Source organism: Pristiophorus japonicus, chromosome 1 (genome assembly GCF_044704955.1).
Source record: "Pristiophorus japonicus isolate sPriJap1 chromosome 1, sPriJap1.hap1, whole genome shotgun sequence".
NCBI classification, from domain to species: Eukaryota; Metazoa; Chordata; class Chondrichthyes; family Pristiophoridae; genus Pristiophorus; species Pristiophorus japonicus.
This window is the reverse complement of record NC_091977.1, coordinates 86,546,207-86,562,185: the sequence shown is the minus strand read 5'-3', so window position 1 is coordinate 86,562,185 and position 15,979 is coordinate 86,546,207. Positions and strand designations below refer to the sequence as shown.

Below are 15,979 nucleotides of genomic sequence, written 5' to 3'. Positions count from 1 at the left end.
GCACATTGCAGTTTTCAATCTTTTAATGCACAATGAGTTAGGTGCTAGAAACAACAATTTGATGTATAACATTAAAATATATTTGGCACAGTAAGGAAAAGGATTAGACAAAATTGCAACAGAGGTGTACTATGGACCAGTGACACTAATATTGGATTGTAGTGTAACTTTACAATAAATTTTACAAAATAATCAGCTTTAAAGTTAATCGCTAATTCCCTGCAATAGAGACAATGGGGTTAACTTTCGGCCGCCCGCTAGAATGGCGCATATCGGAGAGGCCCGCCTATTTTATAGAACAAAAATTGCGCCAAATACTTACCTCACGATTCTCCGATAGCTGTAGGCCCATTTCCACCTCGGCGCGTGCGCAGTAGCTGCCGGCGTCCTGTCTCCGAGGCGACGACCCTATCCCAGGCCAATAGGACGTCGCCCCTATCCCTGGCCAAATGGCCTGCGCATCTTACCTCCTCGGCAGCGGGGCCCGCCTGCCCGGCCTCTGGCTGGGGGCGGGCCCCGCCCAGAGAACTCCTGGCAGCCGGCGTCATCATTGTCGTCGGCGGGGCCCACCGCCCAGCCTCTCGCTGGGGGCGGGCCCTGTCCGAAGAGTTGCCGATGTTGGCAGCCCGGCATCGGCTGAGTGCGAGCCCCGCCCAAAGTCCTTGGCGGGGGCCCGGCTTCTACGTCGTCTTCTCTTTCTCTCTCCATCACCCCCCCCCCATCATCTTCTCCTCCTCCTCTTCTTCTTTCCCCCTCTCCACCCCCCCACTCCCCCCCATCATCTTCTCTCCTCTCCCCCTCTCCACTCCCCCCTCCCCCCATCATCTTCTCCTCTCTCCCCCTCTCCACCCCCCCACCCCCATCATCTTCTCCTCTCTCCCCCTCTCCCCCCCCCCCCCCATCATCTTCTCCTCTCTCCCCCTACCCCCATCATCTTCTCCTCTCTCCCCCTCTCCCCCCATCATCTCCTCTCTCCCCCTCTCCATCACCCCCCCATCATCTTCTCCTCTCTCCCCCATCATCTTCTCCTCTCTCCCCCTCTCCCCCCATCATCATCTCCTCTCTCCCCCTCCCCCCATCATCTTCTCCTCTCCCCCTCTCCACCCCCCCTCCCCCCATCATCATCTCCTCTCCCCCTCTCCAACCCCCCATCATCTTCTCCTCTCTCCCCCTCTCCACCCCCCCTCCCCCCATCATCTTCTCCTCCTCCTCCTCCTCTCTCCCCCTCCCCCCCATCATCTTCTCCTCTCTCCCTCCCCCATCATCTTCTCCTCTCCCCCTCTCCCCCCATCATCATCTCCTCTCTCCCCCTCTCCACCCCCCCCCCATCATCTTCTCCTCTCTCCCCCTCCCCCCATCATCATCTCCTCTCTCCCCCTCTCCACCCCCCTCCCCCCATCATCTTCTCCTCCTCCTCCTCCTCTCTCCCCCTCCCCCCCCCCCATCATCTTCTCCTCTCCCCCTCCCCCCATCATCATCTCCTCTCTCCCCCTCTCCCCCCATCATCATCTCCTCTCTCCCCCTCTCCACCCCCCCATCATCTTCTCCTCTCTCCCCCTCCCCCCATCATCATCTCCTCTCTTCCCCCTCTCCACCCCCCTCCCCCCATCATCATCTCTCCTCTCCCCCTCTCCACCCCCCCCCCTTCCCCCATCATTTTCTCTCTCCCTCTCTACTCCCCTCCCCCCGGTGCTGCAGTAGGCGAGTAGAAATAATTTGTGATTTAAAAAAAAAATGTTTTTAATTTATTTGGATTGATTTATTGGTTTATTTATTGATTTATTTATCATTTATTCTTGATGATGGCTCGTTATTTGTAAAAGTGAAGTGTTTAATGTTTTGTAAGCCCCCCCCACCCCCCCCACCATCTTTCATTGCATACGCCTGATTTCCAAATGTAGACGAGGTTTTTCTGAGCATACAAAAATCTACATTTACTCCATTCTAAGTTAGTTTGGAGTAAGTTTTCGCTGCCTAAACTTGCAAAACAGGCGTAAGTGGCCGGACACGCCGCCTTTTGAAAAAAAAAAAATCTGTTCTAAAATGAAACTGTTTTAACTCACTGGAACTGGAGCAAACTAAATGCCGAGAATTGCAATTTCTAAGATACTAGTTATTCCAACAAAATAGGAGCAACTCAGGCCGAAACTTGACCCCAATATTTCTGTTTAAAAGCCAAAAATGACTAACATTGCTCCTAGCCTGCACTGTAGTCTAAAGTTCAATACTATCAACTATGTTGGATTCTCAAATGCTGTTCACCCACACACCCCTATGCATGAAGTAACATTCTTCACACAAGCAAATTTAGTAAATAAACTTAACTAAGTGACTTAGATCAAATATCTGAACTGCCTTACATTTAAGTTGATAAAGATTTTTTTTCAATGGCATATAAAACAACTGCACTGAAGATACTGCATTTTTAAGTCAGTCAATCTGAATGGTAGACCTTAAAAGATAAAATGTTAACATACTATAAAAACAGCTTGGGTTTAAGGTCCATGCTGATGGCACTGATTCCCAATGTTTGGGAGTTTCAGGAGTTGGTGCCACTAGCGCAGGTCTTCCACAATATAAAGTCAGCTTTAACAAGCCACTTTTAGAAGATATTTTTTCCTCTCGTCGCTCACCCAACTTGGCATATTAGCTAACATTTCTCCAGCTCCCACACTAAATAAATGAACAATGAGAATGGTCTGTATAGGCAACAGGCAATTTGTAAAAAAGTATCTCCAAAGATCTATTGTCTGTAAAAGGAACTCCATTTGGCAGATTCATACAACAAATGATTAAAAACAAACAAAGGAAGCATAATGGGCATCCAGAGACAAAAAAGCTACAGATGTGGAGGTAGATTACAATATAACTGAACAAAGATAGGCACACAAAAGATGTTACCAACACTCTGTACTGGAAAGCACACCCGTTAGCATTGCATTGTTTTATAAACACTACCCTGCACAAACTCCCATTCAACGTTGATCTAAAATGTTTCCTAAATGGCAGTTACCTCACATTTTTTAATTCATGTTTTAAATGCTGGAGGCTAAAACCATATTTAACTTCTAAAAGATAGTGTCAGCTACACATAATAAACTGCAGAGAACATTAGATCACGGCAACAGAAATAAAGTAGTGATTTGGTCAACAAATACAGAAATATGATGAGAAACCCAATTGTCTCAAAGATCTCCTCGGGTCTCACAACCTACCCATGGTCTAACACCTCATTCTCAAAACTTAAAAGATATGAAACACAAGGCATGCTGCCAACTTTCCTTCATTCCCATTTGTACTACAACAAACACTAATACCAGAGTGAAATATTATACATCTCACATACTCCTCTGCTGAACTTTCATCACATCATAGGCAGTCCCTCGGAATTGAGGAAGACTTACTTCCACTCTTAGAATGAGTCCTCAGGTGGCTGAACAGTACAATACGAGAGCCACAGTCCCTGTCACAGGTGAGACAGATAGTCGTTGAGGGAAAGGGTGGGTGGGACAGGTTTGCCGCATGCTTTTTCCATTGCCTGCGTTTAATTTCTGCATGCTCTCTGCGATGAGACTCGAGGTGCTCAGCGCCCTCCAGAATGCACTTCCTCCACTTAGGGCGGTCTTTGGCCAGGGACTCCCAGGTGTCGGTGGGGATGTTGCACTTTTTCAGGGAGACTTTGAGGGTGTCCTTGTAACGTTTCCTCTGCCCACCTTTGGATTGTTTGCCGTGAAGGAGTTCCGAGTAGAGCACTTGCTTTGGGAGTCTCGTGTCTGGCATGCGAACGATGTGGCCTGCCCAGCAGAGTTGATCAAGTGTGGTCAGTGCTTCAATGCTGGGGATGTTGGCCTGGTCAAGGATGCTAATGTTGGTGCATCTGTCCTCCCAGGGGATTTGTAAGATCTTGCAGAGGCATCATATTCTCCAGCGACTTGAGGTGTCTACTGTACATGGTCCATGTCTCTGAGCCATACAGGAGAGCGGGTATTATTACAGCCCAGTCGACCATGAGTTTGGTGGCAGTTTTGAGGGCCTGATCTTCAAACACTCTTTTCGGAAGGTTGCACTGGAAGCGGTGTTGAATCTCGTCGTCAACGTCTGCTCTGGTTGATAAGAGGCTCCCGAGGTATGGGAAATGGTCCACGTTGTCCAGGGCCACGTCATGGATCTTGATGACTGGGTGGGGGGACGGGGGGAGTGCTGTGCGGCAAGGACAGGCTGGTGGAGGACCTTTGTCTTATGGATGTTTAGCGTAAGGCCCATGCTTTCGTACATTCAGGAAATATGTCGACTATGTCCTGAAGTTCAGCCTCTATGTGCAGACGCAGGTGTCGTCCGCGTACTGCAGCTCAACGATAGAGGTTGGGGTGGTCTTGGACCTGGCCTGGAGATGGCAAGTTTCCCACTGGTTCTGTAGTTTAGTTCCACTCCACAGGGAGCTTGTTGACTGTGAGGTGGAGCATGGCAGCGAGGAAGATTGAGGGGGTTGGGGCGATGACGCAGCCCTGTTTGACCCTGGTACGGACATGGCTGAACTTTACCATGTAACCAGTTCACAGACACTTTTTGTAACTTGAAAACTGTCTAATCAACAGGTGGAAAAAATGTTGCCATAATATGTGCAGTGCATGTAGAGAGCTTTAGGGGCCAAAATTGCCTCCCCCCTTAAGGCCCACTACCGCCTCGACATGCCTCACTGACTGGGGGCAAACAGATGGGCTGACCCATCCTAAATTGCCCCCGGCTGGGAGTGGCGGAAATGGGTTTGTGTCGCCTATGCTGCCGCCCATCGGGCATGCGCCGACCCACCTTTCCGTCATGTGTGGGAAATTGCCCCACCGCCAGTCGGTGCTACTGACAGCTTTCCCCTGTGGGAAGCTGTGTGTGGCTGAAAGGTGTGTCCGCCCTTAAAAGAAGAGGGCGCACTGCCGCCGCCTCCATTTTATTTTAATTGTCGGCCGACCAATAGGCAGCCTGGCATCCCCTCTTGGGTACCGGACTAGGCCACTGGCCCGGCCAAAACCCTCCCTAGTGAAGAGATCGCAAAGTCTCTGTTTAAAGAATGGACTCAGTCGAGAATATTTAGTGGACTTTATGGGGGTTTTTTTTCTCTGAGGGTACTTTCCCTGTGATGGGGTCACCCTGTGCAGATACGTGAAAAGGCTGGTTTGTTAAAACTCCAGAGACCGCATAGCAGTTGACTGTGACAAAGAACTGCCAGTCATCCAGAATGTATGGGTTCGCCCTAGCAAAAGGAAAGGGGCTCAGATATCTGAGGCATGCATAAACTATTGGAAAACCACTCCAATATACAAAAGCACTTCTCACCTCCATCTCAGAAGAGAAGCAGAATAATGGGCCAACTAGCCTGGCCAGACCAAGCAGGGCCAGTTCTTCCCTACACAAAAGCCGAGAGATGTCCCAGGCCCAGGATTATCAGTCTAATACACATGGATCTGATGGCCCATCACTGACTAAGTACCGGAGTACTTAGAAGCAAAAGGATTTCAAAGATTGGCAGGAGAGATAAGGGCAGCAGGACTCCTTTAAAGATAGACTATTTTTCACCATTCTCTAGCGTTCGAGCATTTCCCCCTCTCTCTCGCTCCACCAAGACCTACGTGACAAGAAGGACCAGCTGAGCAATCGAGACCAACTGGTGAGCATGGTCGCGAGTGTCCCAAACCGGTTACTAGAGAATCAGGCAAGCTGTGTGGGGTGTAAAGGGCTCAGAGTTTTCTTGGAAGTGAAGCTTTTTCAGGCTATTCTGGGGAGGGAGCTTCATGCGACTGGGTAATTCGCTGGTGTTGGGGGGGGGGGGGGGGGGGGGGGGGGGAAAGCAGGGGGGAGAGAGTTAGACTCCACTATAGCAACAAGGAAATTACTGCATGTCACTGGTCCTCAGTATTGTACTCTATGTTGTTTTAACCTGGATCTTATTCTCCAGAGACATTGATTTCATTTAGTAGTGCATATTTTATCCAGTGTATGTTAATAAATAAATAAGTGCGACTTTTCACCGAAGCATTCCTGTCCGTGACTTATTCCATTTACACTCTGAATAATAATCCCCAGGTATAGAATTCTCGTAAGGCAGGGGTGATTCAAACTGTCCAGCTAGCCATTGGGCTAGGATCAAAACCGCTTACACTGGTGATCCAGTGGTCCTAACTAAACTAATTGCAGAGTTCGCAGCGGCCCTCCCCTTTAACTGAAGGGGAGGCACGTCTGCATCATGCTGTGATGCGCTGATGACTCGTAGCATTGGCCGCCCCACTCCAACGACACCTCCACCCGGCAACACCGCCCAGACCAGAAATAGAAAACAAAGAGGTGAATATTGGTCCAATGGACTGAGGCAGAGAAAAACCTAGCGAATCAGTGAGTGCGCTTACTTTTTGGTCAGGGGACAATTTCAGCCTCTTAATGTGCTACAGAGACTACATATTTACTGCCCATGTATACTTCCATCAGCTGATTTATAGCAGGCCCACATACAACACAAGATAAAATTAGAGGGTGAAAAAAGTAAACATGAGTTTGCAATAAATAAATTGCAGTCCAATATGGCCATCACTCCTACCTTCTTCCTTTTCCCCAAATTGGTACCATGTTACATATAGTGGTAAAGGGAAAGATTGGGGGGGGGGGGGGGGGGGAAAAGAGTAAGGATAACAGAGAAAGGACAGCGAGAGACACTAGGAAATCATTATCACATTTTATTGGCGTATACATAAATTTAGGTTGTCCTGTCCATTTAATAAATGAGAGTTGCTTCTCAGATAGTTATAAACACCTAGACAAAAGAAAAACATCAATCTGCAAAAAGCAACATTAATTTGAAGACAGCTGAACATCAAAATGTGCAGACATACACTCATGCACTACAAAATCAGTATTCTATTGTGAGTAGGAAGTTTAATGGAACATCAGAATGCAAACTGGCTATCAGCATTCTCCTCAGATCAAATATTTTCATTTTCAACTGACGTATACAATCAGTGTGGATATGAGATGCACTTCAAGTGCATTGTAGAAATAAATACTATTTACTCTGCATCTGGTGACAAGGGTAAACCCTGTAAAAGTAGCACAGCATGTCTCAAAGTTACAAGTAACACAGCTGGAACTCCATTTTTGATAAAAGCACTCTTCACACTTATCAACTCCGTGGACAATTCACCCTATAGTGTACAGACTTGGCAGATCCCAGATTCAGCTCCTGGTCCATGCTAAGTTAACTGATATCAATGGGGTACCATTGTTGCTCCCAACCCCCCATCCAATAACCTCCCAGTACTCATCATTGTAGAGGCTCTCTCCTGTAGAATAACCACTTGGGTGCTATACTGGAAGACTAAGCAGCTGTGGAACAATATCCTTGCATGCATCAATACTTTTAGAAGATAATTAAAAAGGAAAATAAAACCTCCTCCACTAGAGATCAAGATTCAAACTCCCTTGCATGCAGTTAGCAACTTTTCAAATCCCATGCAATTATGTTTAAAAAAAACACAATGAAAACGAAACTACAAAAAAGGAAATGATCAGGTGTATGGAATGTCTATTTATAAAAATGCTGAAAATCAATATTGATCTTTGCTACTCTACTGTATGCACAGCAGAGTGCCAATTACAATTTATAGTTGTGTACTGAAATATTAATCCAATAATAGCAATTCAAATGATTTGATAAATTTAGTTCGACAAGACTACACAACTAAGAGAGGCAACATGTCCATTAGGACTGGTTTGTCCAACAGTTTACACAGATAAAGGTTGTATCTGAAAATTGATTCGGATGGTTTAGAAAGTGCAATTAAAAATTAGCTTGATGGCTAATTTTATAATGTTGATGCTAAAACTGCTAATAATGCAATTTGGAATGTAAAAGTGCAGTGCAAGTAGTAGATTGGTCTAATTTTATCCAAGAACAAGGTACAAACAATACCGCAAGCTCCAGTTAGCTGAACAGTCACAGATGTGACTAAAGTATTTTTCTCAAGCTGATAGTTTAACTTTAAGCAAGTCCATTAGAAATGTTTAAATTTAGGACCATGAGCCAATATCCACAAGGAGTTTGAACAAGGCTCACAGAACTCACTTATAATGACCAACTGTGAATTTGAAATGAGGAGTTAACATGATGATATGAAGTCCAGACCACATCTATTCTTGGATCATTGCCAAAAACAGGCAAAAGCTACGATCTTAGTTTTTCCAACATCTATATTTTACGTTTTACTTGAAAGGAAAAAAATGCTTTACTTAAAAAAAGCTTATTTTAGCATTGTTACTTCCAATTCTTCTTCTTACTCACATCCAGTACAATATTCCACTTCCCAGGCACAAAAACTGCTCCTTGAGCTTTCCCAATAAACGTACAAAGTCTGAAATCCGGAATCCTCAGGACAGGATCCATTCCATTTTTTCTGGATTTCAGACAAGAAAATCAACAGTCTGAAATCCAAAATCCTCAACCGAATCATTTCTGGGTTTTGAGCGGTGAGGTCCGAAATCCGGCACAGATTCGGTTGAGGTTTCCGGATTTCAGACTTGATTTTCTTGTCTGAAATCCGGAATCCTCGACTGAATCCATGCCGGATTTTGGGTTTTGCTTCAAAAAATGGTTTTAGGACAATAATTCCAGACGACACCACCAGCTATGCGTAAAATGTCTGGTTTTTGGACAATCCCGGTTTACGGAGTTCCGGATTCAGGATGTTGCACTTGTTCTCTCCTTGACCCTCCCTCCCCTCCCTGCATACACCAACATTGGGAACTAATCACGTGGAGGAAACCAAGTGATTTTCAAAACACCAAACTACAAACATATCATAGCAAGTTATAGCACATAAACAAGTCATTTGGCCCACCAGCGTTTTTTTCTACATAAGCCTAGTTTAATACCACTCTCCTGCTCGCTCCCTGTAATCTTTCAACAACTATCTCATTTCATTTTGAAAATCAATTGTGGGCCGTACTTCGACAACAGTTTGCAGAAAAGAATTCCACAATCTAAACTTGCAGTCTTATCGACTTGCACTGCCACAGCACCATAACTGAGTCAGGAGAACTATTGCAAGACAGACTTGTGTACAATACATATTACTAAGACACCGCACTCTACTAACTATTCCCATTTCATACACAATACATTTTCCCAAACAGCAGCAAGAATACCTCAAAATCTTCATAGAGCAGTGTACTCTAGCAAATCTGTAATAATTGCTGCCATGATAAATTAGCATTGGGTTGGAACCAGAATGATCCTAGATCAGCTTAAAAGGTGGCAGATATAAAACAGGACATGAATGAAACTACTAAAATATGAAACCTTGCTAGTCCTGTCAAATACAGATTTTACAAAAAAACTCTAGGTCCAAGCATCAAACCCCAAATATACCATTCCACGATGCTGCCTTTATATGGAAGTTATCATAGGCAGTCCCTCGGAATCGAGGAAGACTTTCTTCCACTCTTAGCATGAGTTCTTGGGTGGCTGTAAAGTCCAATATGAGAAATGATGGCCTGCATCCCAGAGTACTTAAGGAGGTGGCCTTGGAAATAGCGGATGCATTGACAGTCATTTTCCAACATTCCATAGACTCTGGATCAGTTCCTATCAAGTGGAGGGTAGCCAATGTAATCCCACTTTTTAAAAAAGGAGGGAGAGAGAAAACAGAGAATTATAGACCGGTCAGCCTGACATCAGTAGTGGGTAAAATGATGGAATCAATTATTAAGGATGTCATAGCAGCGCATTTGGAAAGAGATGACATGATAGGTCCAAGTCAGCATGGATTTGTGAAAGGGAAATCATGCTTGACAAATCTTCTGGAATTTTTTGAGGATGTTTCCAGTAGAGTGGACAAGGGAGAACCAGTTGATGTGGTATATTTGGACTTTCAGAAGGCTTTCGACAAGGTCCCACACAAGAGATTAATGTGCAAAGTTAAAGCACATGGGATTGGGGGTAGTGTGCTGACATGGATTGAGAACTGGTTGTCAGACAGGAAGCAAAGAGTAGGAGTAAATGGGTACTTTTCAGAATGGCAGGCAGTGACTAGTGGGGTACCGCAAGGTTCTGTGCTGGGGCCCCAGCTGTTTACACTGTACATTAATGATTTGGACGAGGAGATTAAATATAGTATCTCCAAATTTGCGGATGACACTAAGTTGGGTGGCAGTGTGAGCTGCGAGGAGGATGCTATGAGGCTGCAGAGTGACTTGGATAGGTTAGGTGAGTGGGCAAATGCATGGCAGATGAAGTATAATGTGGATAAATGTGAGGTTATCCACTTTGGTGGTAAAAACAGAGAGACAGACTATTATCTGAATGGTGACAGATTAGGAAAAGGGGAGGTGCAACGAGACCTGGGTGTCATGGTACATCAGTCATTGAAGGTTGGCATGCAGGTACAGCAGGCGGTTAAGAAAGCAAATGGCATGTTGGCCATCATAGCGAGGGGATTTGAGTACAGGGGTAGGGAGGTATTGCTACAGTTGTACAGGGTCTTGGTGAGGCCACACCTGGAGTATTGTGTACAGTTTTGGTCTCCTAACTTGAGGAAGGACATTCTTGCTATTGAGGGAGTGCAGCGAAGGTTCACCAGACTGATTCCTGGGATGGCGGGACTGACATATCAAGAAAGACTGGATCAACTGGGCTTGTATTCACTGGAGTTCAGAAGAATGAGGGGATCTCATAGAAACGTTTAAAATTCTGACGGGTTTAGACAGGTTAGATGCAGGAAGAATGTTCCCAATGTTGGGGAAGTCCAGAACCAGGGGTCACAGTCTAAGGATAAGGGGTAAGCCATTTAGGACTGAGATGAGGAGAAACTTCTTCACCCAGAGAGTGGTGAACCTGTGGAATTCTCTACCACAAAGTTGTTGAGGCCAATTCACTAAATATATTCAAAAAGGAGTTAGATGAAGTCCTTACTACTAGGGGGAACAAGGGGTATGGCGAGAAAGCAGGAATGGGGTACTGAGGTTGCATGTTCAGCCATGAACTCATTGAATGGCGGTGCAGGCTCGAAGTGCCGAATGGCCTACTCCTGCACCTATTTTCTATGTTTCTATAACCACACTGTCACAGGTGGGACAGATAGTCGTTGAGGGAAAGGGTGGACAGGGTGCCTGGATTGCCGCACTCTCCTTCCGCTGTCTGCACTTGATTTCTGCATTCTCTTGCCGACGATACTGGAGGAGCTCAGCGCCCTCCCAAATGCACTTCCTCCACTTAGGGCGGTCTATAGCCAGGGACTCCCAGGTGTCAGTGTGGTCAGAGCCGATAAAGTGTGGTCAGTGCTTCAAAGCTGGGGATGTTGGCCTGGACGAGGACGCTAATGAAGTTATAATGCAAACCTAAACTACCAACTTCCCAAGAAATTTATGAGTTTATTTGATGGCGCAAAATACCAAAACCTTCATTATTAACCCAGATGCAACTTTTATCCAAATGAACGATTACCTTTGAGCCATAATCTTTTCCAAGTAAATCATTTCCCACAGTACAGCTTTGCCTTGGAAACTGTTTCTTTGAGATTGTTTATCAAGAATAGGGATTTGCAGCAACACAGTACAAATTAAAAAGGAATATTCCAGCAGCGGATAAACAAAAAATATTTAGATAAATCTTAGCTGTTTAAAGAAACGTTAAACTTGTCCAGATAAATATTTACATTTTTACACCAATATCCTCAAGGTAGGGGGTGGGGGGGTGCGGTTAGTATTGTTGGGGAGGGTTTAAACTAATTTGGCAGGGGGATAGGCACCATGATGTGGCATTAGAAAGGAGAAACAAAGTGCACAAAAGGATTGGGAGAGACAGATAGCACGAGAGTAAGAAATTGTACGATACTAGTTGGGGTCAGATAGAGAGTGGTCTAAAATAGGTTTTCAGTACACGGGCGCGTGGTAAATAAGGTTGGTGAGCTGCAGGTGCAAATAGCCACATGAGAATAGGGTGCTGTGGCGATAACAGACCTGGCTCAAATAATATTTCTGGATATAAAAGTATTCAGGAAAGAAAGGAGGAGGAGTGGCCGGATTTTCGGTTTTACCCGATTTCTGTCCTCGTCGCTGAAAACCCAGCACGGATTCAGTTGAGGATTCCAGAATTCAGATGATTAATTTTCTTGCCTGAAATCCAGATTAAAAACAAAAACAGGAACGGACACAGTCCCGAGCATTCTGGACTATTTTCTCCAGTGATTGCGCCATTTTTATGGCACACGCCGCTTTTTTTGGCGTAAGTTAAAAAATTAAAGTTTCCCCAATGAATGTGCGCCAGCATAACTCAGTTATGATGATTTTTTTAAGTTCGTTTTTTTTTTGCGTCATGGGGGCGTCACCTGATGTCTGCGGCAGTTTTTCTCAATCATGTAAGTTTGCCCCAAAAAATATTTTTCCTAGATCGGCGTACGTGACCACTGCCAAAAAAACCTTCTGGTGAGTTGAGAAAAAGTAGCGTGCATTGAAAAATCAGCGCAGAAAGACGCCATTGTTTTTCAGCGAAGTTTGGGAGGGAACCAACACTTAAATATGCATAATAAAGATACATTTTTTTTTAAACCTTAAAATGCAGTAAATGGAAGTTTGATGGAATTCTGTAAGTTTTCATTTTTTTTTAAAAAAACAGCCACGCCACCACTGAATGTCTGCAAACAGGGCTCGAGGGTCGGAGCGTCGGCCAGCAGAATCTGATACTCGCGTGGGGCTCAGGGCTCGGCTTCAAAAGCAGCCCGCAATACGTATCTAATGTAACCCGGGGGGGGGGGTTGGGGAGTTCCTGATCACTGCGCCTGCTCAGACCTGGGTGTGGTCCATACAGAGTTGAACAAAGAACCTTGTCCTGCCTGCCGTTTTGAGCTTCGTGCAAAGGTAAAATTCAATCATGGGGGCAATACTGACAATGTCATGCCTTGTGCAAGCCTTCTGCATGATGGTGCTGCAGAGATGACAATTGATTCGACGTCATCTCATGACGAACCTCAGAACGTAGGGTGATGGGCAGGAGGCCTTACCCATGTCGAGTATATCGAGACAGGCATTCGTACCTGCACCTGAGTGATGCAGACTGTGAGAAGGCTGCGTTTCCGCAAAGAAGTTGTAACTGAGATATGAGAGTTAGTAAAAACAGACTTGCAACCTAGAAGCATCAGGAGGACTGCTTTGTCAGCTGAAGTGAAGGTTACAGTTGCACTTTCATTCTATGCATCTGGATCGTTCCAAGCTACAACTTGGGATGTGTGCACCATTTCTCAATGTGCAACACATGTCTGCATTTGGCGGTTGATTGCTGCACTATATGCCCGGAGGAATGACTACATAAAGATTCCCATGACCGCCCAGGCAATGCGTGACACGGCGGTGGGCTTCTCCAGGATTGCTGGCTTCCCAAAGGTACCGGGCTGCATTGATTGTACCCATAACGCCTTGCGAGCATCTTGAGGATTCAGAGATATACAGGAACAGAAGAGGCTTCCAACTCCATTAATGTACAGATCGTGTGTGACGACATGCATCGCATCATGTCAGTTGATGCAAGATACCCTGGGAGCACCCATGATGTGTTCATCCTATGCGAGAGCATTATATCTGCCATGTTTCAGCAGCAGCCAGAAGGGCAGAGCTGGCTCCTGGGAGACAAAGGGTACGGTTTCGACACCTTGCTCATGACACCCTACACGTAACCCGGATGGAAACTGACCGGGAATACAACATGTCGCACATTGTGCCGTGCATTACAAGAGAGGAGTCCATTCGCATCGTGAAACAGCATTTCTGATGCTTGGACCATTCCAGAGCCCATTTGCAATACTCCCCTGAGATTGTCGGTCAGTTCACTGTTGGGTGCTGCATGCCTTAGCCATCATGAGGCAGCATCAGCTGGTAGCAGAAGACCCACCTGAGGTGAGAGTGGCTGATGATAATGATGTGGAAGATGCAGATGACGATCGGGAGGAGGACAACAAAGATGAGAAGCCATGCAAGTACCTGAACCCGGAGCACGACGGCAGAGGAGGGCGGGCCCTCATGCCCCTTTAACGATTGCTCGAACCTTGTGCCAACAGCTCTTTTGTGAACGCTTTGCTGCCTGAAGGCTCAGTGGCAACTATTCCACATGGACCATGTTTACTGTTTGGACCTGTTCTGTAATTTTGTGTGGTGTTAATGGAACAAATGATGGAAATGATTCTTGTTTACTGCAAACAGTTGTGTTAATAATGGAATAATATAAATGATTCAGTTATAATTTAAAATATTTTATTCAAAAGTTTAACATTTGTTTGTACTTAACTTAAATATAAATATTCCTGCATCAAACTTTAAAGTTTTCACTTAAGATCACTTACAAACAACTATTCAAAAGTTTACAATGTACTTAACTTCAATAAAATTATTCTTGTATTAAACTTTAATTTAAGATCACTCTCATTTAAAAACTTGATCACTTATAAACTTGAAAATTTACATAACTTACAAAAAACTTTTAATTAGAGAACAGTTACAACAGTAACAATAATATCAGCAAAGAAAGGCTGCACCCATCTCTCCTCCACCTTATTCTAAGACCGCACGCTGTGCTTGGTCCAAAGTGACTCCACCATCCTTGCCCACAGGCGGTGGCATAGCGTTTCTCGGGTTGGTACCAAGCTTATTTTTTTTTTTTCCGAACATCGAGTAATGCACACTTCTTGATTTGGGCCGGGGGGGGCAGGCAGTCATGTGGAGGGCCAGGCTGGTCTGGGAATCAGAGTGGGAGTGGCAGTTGATTCCATCAATGGGCACGGTGTCTGGGCGTGTTCCCTTATTGCAGTAGCTAACTTCAACATTCATGCCCTCATGTGCCCTGATCGTGTCTCAACTACCTGTGACATGCGCCCCCCCCCCCCCCCATGTTGGGCAAAAGGGTTTCAAATTCCTGCAACATTCATGTTCACTGACAGTAATGGTTGCTTTTCTCCAGGTAGGACCCATCAAAGCAGCGACCTTCTCTTCCAAGGGTGTCAGTCGGTGCAGATTTGTCGGGCCTCCTCCTGTTCGAGTTCTTTCTCGTTTGTTGTGTGCCACTTTCCTCTGCAAAGATGAAAATACAACTTTTTAAAGAGAGAGAGTGTCTTTCTGCTGGGTGGGACATATACAGCTGGTCACATTTACATTACAATTCCAATGGCATTGAATAAATGAAAATATTACTTACACTAACTACTTGACCAAGGTCCTGCCACTTCTTTTTGCACTGGCCACCATTGCACAGTCATTTTCTGCAAATTGGTTCCAGCGTTTCTTCATTTCTTTGGGTGGGACTTTTATGTGATCTCTGCTGGTGTCCAGCTCCGCCATCTGGCCTCAATCACAGTAACTAGTACCTCCACTTCATCCTGTAAGAAATTCTTGGTTCTGGCACCGGGTTGCATCTTGTATTGCAGCTCCGATTTTTCCAATGATAATTAAAGTTCTCACACACACAACTGACTCTTTAAAAATGGCTGATTGCAGACCGAGAGCTGTACTGTGCACGTGTGCCCATAGGAATCACGTCAAAAACGTCCTTTTTTTTCCCTGCGCATGCGCAGAAGGGGTGGCATCGTTTTTCGGCGCAGACATTAGGCTCCACCCCCAGGACAGGCTGCACAATGCCAATTTCAAAAAATATAGAACGGGGAAATTTGACACTTATTTTTGGAGCAGTTGTGGCCCAGAAATACTGGGTAACTCTGGCAATACGTCAAAAAAACGTCTTTGGGGAACATTGAGCCCGTTGTACCTGTCTATATTAATTACTTGTACTTGGGTGTACAGGGCATAATTTCAAAATTTGCACATGACACAAAACTTGGAAGTATACTGAACAGTGAGGAGGATAGTGATTGGCTTGAAGACAGAGACAGGCTGGTGGAATGGGTGGACGTGGGGAGATGAAATTTAATGCAGAAAAGTGCTAAGTATTACATTTTGGTAGGAA

At 45.3% G+C, this 15,979-nt stretch overlaps 1 protein-coding gene across 3 annotated transcripts in view; it reads right to left on the bottom strand.

Annotated features, from left to right (window-relative positions):
* The window catches only part of slc12a2 (solute carrier family 12 member 2), a 257,401-nt gene that overhangs the window by 162,700 nt on the left and 78,722 nt on the right, over nt 1–15,979 (bottom strand). The gene's annotated exons all lie outside the window — the stretch shown is intronic.